This window comes from Pelecanus crispus, chromosome 7 (assembly GCF_030463565.1).
Source record: "Pelecanus crispus isolate bPelCri1 chromosome 7, bPelCri1.pri, whole genome shotgun sequence".
Taxonomy (NCBI): Eukaryota; Metazoa; Chordata; class Aves; order Pelecaniformes; family Pelecanidae; genus Pelecanus; species Pelecanus crispus.
Window position 1 is genome coordinate 38,797,191 of NC_134649.1, and position 8,561 is coordinate 38,805,751.

Genomic DNA, 8,561 nt, shown 5'->3' on the forward strand with positions numbered 1-8,561 from the left:
CTTCTGGTGGTCAGCTCCACTTTGAGATGGCCTGGCCCCTCAAAGGCCTCTGCTCATCAGGAGGAGTGAAGGTCTGGAAGAACGGGAGCCAAGCTCATGGGCATGAAGTGGAGCAGGAAAAGCAAAATGAAGGGTCTCAAATGCCAGACAGAGGACCAACACTGGAGCTGAAGCTGTGGGAAGACTAGCAGAGACTTCACAGGTTTGCCCTCCTCCCCATCCCTTCTTCTATGAGTCTCTGAAAAGAGGTATTATGAACATGAGATAAAATGAAAATGCAAATGCACACAGTCCAGGTGCCCTCCTGTCAGGCAGTGGTAAGCCCACAGAAGCAGGTGAGCTCTCAGCCTTCAGCAGTTCCCTTCAAAGGTCACATCTAATTAGGAGGATCCTAGATTTTGACATTATTGATGTTTTTAGCAAGTTGGTCTCTTCCAAGACAGCAAAGAAGTCCAGCTGGGAACCCATATGGGTAAATATATATATATTCTGTAAACTTGTTATCCCTAGAAAACTTCTTGATTGCACTATGTGTGAGCTCACTCTATACACCTACTCTTCGCCACAACCTGATTTTAGACATTGCATGACAGATAGTCCCACTGATACCTGACAGTATTTCTATATCTATACGGAGTCCACTGTAAGGCAGTTGGTGCTCTCTTTTAGAGAAAAAAAAAAACTTTTCCTGCTCTTTCCATAAGTTTTTTGTGACCCATAATGGCCTCAGTCATCACTGATTTCTGCATAGACTCCATGACTGGAGGATCAAACTCACCCTTCTCTGGTTACTTTTTGGAAAATGCAACCCAGGTACTTGGAGACTATCGCAGTGACTTCCTTTAATGCCCTGGCAGTGGCAATACCTAGGCACAGTCCAAGATTCAGTGTTGTGTCGGACTGAGTTGGAACTTTAACACAATTTAATTTAACACAGCAGATATGTGTCCAGTTACTGCAGCACAGATGGTGGGGGGTGATTTACAAAGTTATTGGAAGCCTGCTTTGGGTAGGTACCCATATATTTGGAAATGCAGATTGGGGAAAGTGGATAGGTCTTTTTTTTCTCTCACTTCTGTTGTAAGCAGACTAATGGTGGTCATGGTGGTGCATCCTCGCACCAGGAAATGCTTGATCTGTAGCTGAGGTGAAGGTACAGCTATAGGCACATGCACCTTAGCTAATCTGGGGGTGTTAAGAGGATGGCAAAACTGCATTTTAAGCCTACCTCAAGGTTGCTCAAGGGGAGAGGCACGTATGTGCTGATAGCATTGTGTGAACATGCATCTAGGTCTCAGACCATGCAAATGCAGGCATGTACCAATGTGCTCCAAGCTGAGATCGCTAACATCTGAAGGTGGGTGCCCCCAGCCCACGAGAGACGTTACACTGTCAGCTGGGTGCTCTCCTTGATAAAACTGTATCCCCTCACTTCCTACATTCATTCGCTTGTCAAGAGCAAAGACTCGTTTTAACACTGTGGATTCTAAATTTTCTCTGATGTAATTATTGTTTGACACTGCAGCCCTTCCAAGCACCTTACGTAAGGAAAAAGAGAGAATTAAATATGAGAAGCCTAAAAATAAAGTTATTAAAAGGAGACAGAAGCTGTTCTGTGAGCAGCAGGAATGATGTGGTGCCTCTGGGAGAGGGTATGCTGAGCCAAAGGAGATGTTCTGCTTTTAGGCAGTGCCTTTTATTGTATTTCAGTGAAGTTCTGTGCTTTTCTGAAGTTCTTAAGTGCAGCAGTTTTAGAAATGAGCCTGTTCTTTTTCTTTGCTCTCGCAAAAAATGCGCCTTTCATACAATTTCCCAAGCCAATCTTCTTTTACAGACTGCAGCCAAAATTTCCCTTACCTAATTAACCCAGAATGGTTTTTGAAGAAGTTTTAGCTGCAGAGAACATCAAATTTAGCTCTTAGCCTGGAGCCAAGCTCTGGGCTAGAGAACACATGTCATTTTAGGAATTCATGCAGATGCACCTTGACATCTGGGATGTGATATGTCGCCTGCACACTTCCCCATTGAGATAACGAGCAGTAGTGGGCACTGCTGATGCTGCAGGTGGAGCACAAAAGGTTTTTTTCCATTCATTCCAACACTTTTGTTCAAGCTATGCAAATAATTGCAACATGCAAACAATTTGACACATGCAAGCCTCTTCTGTTGATATTTGTCCATGTGATAACTCAATTGCCTCATTTCCCCTCTGGGTTGATTCTGAGAGTAGTGTGCTGCAGTGTTTCCTAAGTTATGACCCCATAAGGGGTGGAGTTCTCTGCTGAGCCTTTGTTTACCACAGCTAGCTCCTCTGTCATGTGAAAAGGCAGCCAAAAATATGCAACACATATGTTTTTCTAGTGTGATTTTGGAATGCCCTTAATAGATCCTGGTTTACACACGTCTGCTGACCAATATATGCTGAAATTCAGGCATGGAGAGTGGGGCTGGAAGGGGTCTTCAGAAATCACGTGCCTCAAGTCCGGATTAGCCAGGTTTCTCTCTCTGTGATGACTGCAGAAAAGCTCTGGCTGACTGCATTAGGCAAGAATAGACGAACATGCACTGAATGTCTCATTTACATCAGGTCCCTTTATGACTCTGTGGTTTGGGCACTTAGCATCTTGGGACATCAGTATCACAGTGCTGTGATCCTCAGTGTGTTCTTGAGCTTTCTTTTCTGCACAGCTCTGACTCATTTTCTCTGTATTGTAAGTGACGGTGTTTGGAAGAGGCATGGAACAGCAACACGGAGAGATGGGTCATCTAATCCAGACTGAACAAAGGTAAAGCCTTGATGAGCTACACATGCATCCTGTCCAGAACATCTATGGGAATAACTGAATGTGGGTAGGTGATGACTTTGAAATGCTGAACCATCACCATTCACTCCAGACATCTCATTATGAGCCCATTCAGAATCAAATCAGAAACAATGATGTGAAGCCTAGATACTTTGAACCCTCAAGATTAATTTTTTGAGAAACTGTCTGTTGTCCAAGAAATATTTGTGGGAAATAACTGGGAGAATAATTTAGACTAGCAATAGCTTGTGAAAAATTGTAAACAGCTGGGAGATCATTCCTGAGCAGGAGAAAGTAGACAAATCCGTTATTTTCTATGACTTACTACTTTAGCTCTGGTAGCTGCATTGCTTTCAATTTGATGGGGGTTTTGTTGGTTTTTTTGAAAGAACTTATTCAACAAAGAAAATATACTTCCCTCTGGGGTAAATAACCTCCTGTAATTGCAAAACTCCACCGGTTTTTAATCCAGTCTGTGTGCCCACAGTAAGTGGTCTTTGGTTTTCTGGCCAAATACCAGTATTTGCAAGCTTCATGGAAAACCTTTCCTCTTGAGCTATAGAGCACCATAAGGTTTGTAGTTCCACAGGGGCTGACTTGAGCCAACAAGCAGCGGGGCGTCATGTCAAATCCTGCAGAGTATAAGCTTTCACCCATAGTAATACAACATGTATTTTCTAGCCATTCTGTAAGAAAACCCCCTGAATACAAAGTGAGTCTGGTTTGATTTCCTGAACTGCCTCTCAAGAGGGAGGAAAGATAGGAAGTAGGAGTGATCTTCTGTGCTAGCTTGCCTGTTTATTCTTAAACCTACTGAGGACCAGTTAAATAGTAATGCTTTCCTGTTCGACTCTTCTTTTTGTCAATGAACTCCAGCTACTCTCAAAATGCGGTAGCTTACAGTTACATGTGGGATATCAATAGTGTATTTAAAACCTGACAAAGTCCAAAGAGCTTCTTCATTAACTGCTACATCAACACAATACAGGAGCCCTCTTGCTATAAGCAGCATGAATTTTCCCCCCCAAAGCCTGCTGCACAAGGTGGAGCCAAGCTGTCATCTCTTACTTACTTAACCTAAGATGAGCCTGGTAGGGCTGATCTGTGGCAAACATTTGGGTCACTTAGTGCTTGTGATGGTTGTAACCCACATGCTGAACTGCTCTTGTAGCAGGGGAAGGGCATAAGAGGAGCAGAAGAGAATCCTGTCCTACTCTTTCTCTTTTCCAACTAGTTTCTAAAGCGATGATGCAGAGACTATTTTTGCCCCTTCATCAGTAAAGCAGAGAAGTTTTGGCCTGAAATCTCTTAAGGTACCATTTTTACTCTGCCTTGCTCATAACTTTAAGGTTTGAGATTTTTTTCTTCTTATTAATTACCAATCAGCCACTCTCCAGTTGCAGTATTAACATGTGGGATGGTGGTTGCCTCCAGTGGCTATTTAAATTAAACACAGATCTACTGAATAGAGAAGTGCCAGGAGATCTCTTTTGGAGGGAGAAAAGGTGAAAAGAGAAACTGCTTTCCAGTTAACATTCCCAATGTGTTTCTGAAGTGAAGGATGACACCTTTCTGACTTCAGGACATTATTAATGTCTTTCTCTTACAGAACATGTGTTCTGAAAGCTTGTAGCCATGTCACCTTCAAGCTGTCATTTCATGGGGATACTGCAAGCGAGGTACAGCCTGCCTGGCTTGAGATTGCATAGGAGACATTCAAGACACTACAGGTAATTCAGCTGACGTTAAAACCCCCTGGGAGGCAAGGCTGACTCCAGACCCAACAAAGTGCCAGCCAGCTCTCTGTGCAGGTTTTCAGGTGAAGCCAAGCAACCTCGTGGATGATGCACAGACATGGAAGACCCTGGGAAGCATCTGCTCAGAGCTGCATTTTTAAATACAGTCAGGTTGTGCCACTGACCCCCTTGTATATGTGTCATGGTAAGTTTGAACCAGGCAAGGGAAACTGAGCTGCCTCCAGGCCAGTGCCACTGTAGACTGCACATGGAGATTGTCCTGAAGTTTCGGCAACAGGGGTGCAATAACAAGCTGGTATCTCATTGCCCTGTGCCTTGTCCAAGCTCCCTGTGGCAGCACAAATTCCAACAGTGTCAACAGTGAGAGGGCTCTGGAAAGGCTGAAGGGGCTTTGGGAGGAAGGGCAAGCAGTGCTCACCAGCAGGCTCGTGCTCAGCCTGGCTGCTGGTCCCTCAGCAGTTTGTTTGCATGGCCTCCTCCTAGCTCAGCAGGATGGATAGGCTCAGCTCCTAAAATGGGTGCAATTGGGCTGGTAGCCAGGCAGGCACTGGAGGATGTTTCAACACAGAGATTTATGGTGAGCTCAGGGAGGCTTGGAGGGGTTTGTGGCTGGGAGAGAGCAGTCCCTGGAGAGAGCAGCAGATGCATTTTGCAGCCCTTACTGTTCCGCACCAGCATCTTGTTTCCTTGCCTGTGCTGGGAGGATGCCGCAGAGCAGGAAGTGTCAGTCAGACCTGGTCTCTCATACATCCATACCACTCCCTCCATGCATGCCTTAATCGTGTGCTGGAGCACAATTCTGCCACTTTACTCATCCCTCAGGTTTCCAATTCAAGTAACATTTCCCATCCTGGACCCAAAGGGTTAAGGTGGCATGTTAACTTCAAAGCTGGGCTTGTTGGGCATTATGGGGATCTGAGCAGTGTGGGTCATGGATGTCCTTGCTGGCAGGTCCCTTCTCTCCATGGTGTGAAGAGCAGATGTGGTGTAAAAGCCTCCTTTTGGAGAGGGCATGATTAATCTTTGCTTTTTCGAGGAAGACAAATATATTGTATTCACCGACATGCACACAAATTCTCTTCGCCTGATGGGTGACCCCTGTCTTAATGTCAAGCGTGTGAAGTCCAGCTCTGTAAATGAAAAGGAGAGCTTTGCAAACTCATTAATGCTTTGAAGTCACTCATTAGGAGCAGATTCCTCTGGAGCTGGAGAGCACAACACCCTTGGTAAGCATGGCTTCATTTGATATTAATGCGGGTGCTGCAGCTGGAGGCATCCAGGGATGCTGAGTTGTGATTCTGCACATATGGACCAGCATAGTAGATAGCTGTGACTGTAATATGAAGAGCAAAGGGAAACAGCAAAAATTGCTGTCCCCTCTTGGCACCTAAGGTGGTGAATTTTCCTCCTGGCAGGATTTTTGCATGTCAATAGGTTGACCCAGCAACCTATCCTCCAGTGGGATGCCTGGGGGCCTTCTGCCTCACTTCCTAGCACTTCTGAATTATCTCTGGAGGCCAGGGTTACCCCTCCTGACTGAGGAGCTCTGTGTCACCCTCTTTTGAGGCCTGGAAAGACTCTTTTTCTGGCTAGGGCCTCTCACCTCTGCAGCAGCCAACTGCAAGCCCTCCAAGCAGCTCAGCTACCCCAGGGCACAGTTGTGAGCAGTCCCTGGGGAAGCAAGCAGGGAATTGTTCTCATCTTCAGGCAGGTCAGGGCCAGGACTGCCTGGCCAAGTGTGTCTCCAGCAGACAGAATCCTCTGGTGAAATGGCCTGGACAGATACCTCTGTGTGATAGCATCCCTATGTGAAGGTGCTGGCCTGGGAAGAAAGAGGGTGGCTGAAGTCAGAGACAGAAATTATCAGGCTCCTGTGGCTTAAGGGCTAAAGACATCCTACAAATAGGTATTTGGGGGCTGTGGGTTTGAATCCCATGTGATTCACCAGAGGTTTTTGTGTTTGATTTTTTTTCTTTTCCCTAGATGGCAGGAAAAAAAATGTACCTCACCCCAAAGGAAAAAGAAAGACTCTCCTGCCTCACTGTCTTGCCCAGCTAAAAGCCCTAGTAGAGTTCCAAATGTGGACTGGAGGGGGTGAGGAGTGGGACCCGAGGTGCAAGGAATCACAGTGCTTTAATCACGTGGCGTGTCTGGCTGAATGCTGTCAGGGTGTCAGAGCTGCTTCTTTCCCCCTAGGCACCCAGCGGAGTCAGGCTGAGACCCTCCAGAGATACCTCTCCTGCACCAGTGTCCCTGGCGGCATTATCACAAGTGACTATGGTCCTTGCACAAGGACCTAGTGTGGCACACAGGAGCTGTGCCATCCTCCATGGCCCACAAGACCTGGTGCCTCCCAGTGAGATGTTCCACCAGTTTGCTGGGGACATAAAAGAAAGCAGTGAGGAGGGGAAGGTGTTGCTGAACTTGGGAAGTGTCTTGGGTTGGGACCCTGAGGGCTTGGTGAGGTGTATGCCCTCCAGAGGAGGAGCTGGTGGGCCAGGGGAGAGCTTACAGCCCACCAGGATGGCCGAGTGGTGAAGGCGTTGGACTTAAGATCCAATGGGCGCATGCCCGCGTGGGTTCGAACCCCACTTCTGGTAGGACCCTCCTTTTTCTCTTGGTCCAAACCTCGCACCCTAGCTTTTAGAGCATTGGTTCAGAGCAGGGATGGGAGCTCTGGGACGTGTGCCCAGGGGAGCTGAGGTCATTCAATGTCCACCCGAATGTGAGGACCTTGGTGGGACTGAGCCACCCTGTTGTCCAGGCTGAACATGGAGAGAGACGTGAGCTGGTCCCTCTGGCACACAGGTTGAGGCTCTTGTTCTTCATGCAGGGAGTGCCGAGACTGTCGTGGGCTTGAATCCCACAAGCTCCCAAAATAGCAACTTGTTTTTCCAATGGCAGAAATAGAAAAACCTGACTACTCTGAAGGGGGAAAAAGAAAAGGTGTTGAGCTCTAAACAGCTCTGGCAAGTCAGAAGTGGAAACCAGCACAAATAAATGGGTTTAGGGAGATGGGTTTGGGGTTTGTGGAGACTGCTCCACACTGGCTTCTCTTGCCAGCTCTGTTCCATCATCCTAGTCACGCCACTTGGCTCATCCAAAGCTCTATTTGGCACTCCCCAGGGGGATTTGTCAGTGTCATAACCCCCTGGATCAAGCCAGCATGGCAGGAAGGGGTTCCTGGTGCTGCGTGTTAAACTCGCGTCACTACGCCATAGTCTGTCTTGGGTTGGTACCTACAAATGCTCACGAGATTTTTTGCTCCCTTCCTTGTGTGCATGGATGGGCAGCAGATATTTCCCTCAGTAAAGGGTTGGGCTGCTGGACCCGCAGAGATACTGTCAGGTTTTCATTTGGCTGCTTTGCTCCAGCCTGAGGCCAATCAGAAATGTCCTACTGCTGGGACATGATTTGAAGTGATGGTGTTAATTTGGTTAATTAGGATTCCTGGGTAGCGTGAGCTTCTTGCAAATCAGCTTACCATTGTAGTATCACTGCAAAGAGTTATTTGCTAGTGCATGGGGTTATGTATGAATTTATGATTATGATGTAGGGCCATTAATTTCATGTTTGTGGCAGATGATAACAGCTCAATTAAAAGTTGCACGTTAAGATCTTTGGCTCTCTCTGATATATGAGAATCAGACAGTGGCCTACAGGAAGGATTACAGGGCCTGTATGAGTGGCCATATAACAAATGGGGCAGGACCCAGAGGAGAGGACATGGGAGAAATTACTCTGCTCCTCTCCGATTTGATTAGTGCTGGGAGGGAAATTTTGTGCATATCTGCTAGAGCTGGCTTGTTGCAACTAAACCCAGTCATTAAGTGATGCGAAGAATGACAAATACATCTTTGAAAGTATCCCAGGGGGTCTAAGCAGCACTGCAGGTCAGGTCTTTTGCCTCTGATGGCTTGGAGTCAGACTCCTGTCTAGTTCATGTGTCAAAGGCATTTGGTGGCCTCTGCTGAGTTCAAAGCTGAAATCTCTTCATTTG

At 46.7% G+C, this 8,561-nt stretch overlaps 1 non-coding gene across 1 annotated transcript; it reads left to right on the forward strand.

Annotated features, from left to right (window-relative positions):
• The first annotated feature begins 7,078 nt into the window (after positions 1-7,078).
• On the forward strand, positions 7,079-7,161 carry TRNAL-UAA (transfer RNA leucine (anticodon UAA)). Its single transcript has one exon. It is a non-coding gene; the product is annotated as a tRNA-Leu (tRNA).
• The last annotated feature ends 1,400 nt before the right edge of the window (positions 7,162-8,561 follow it).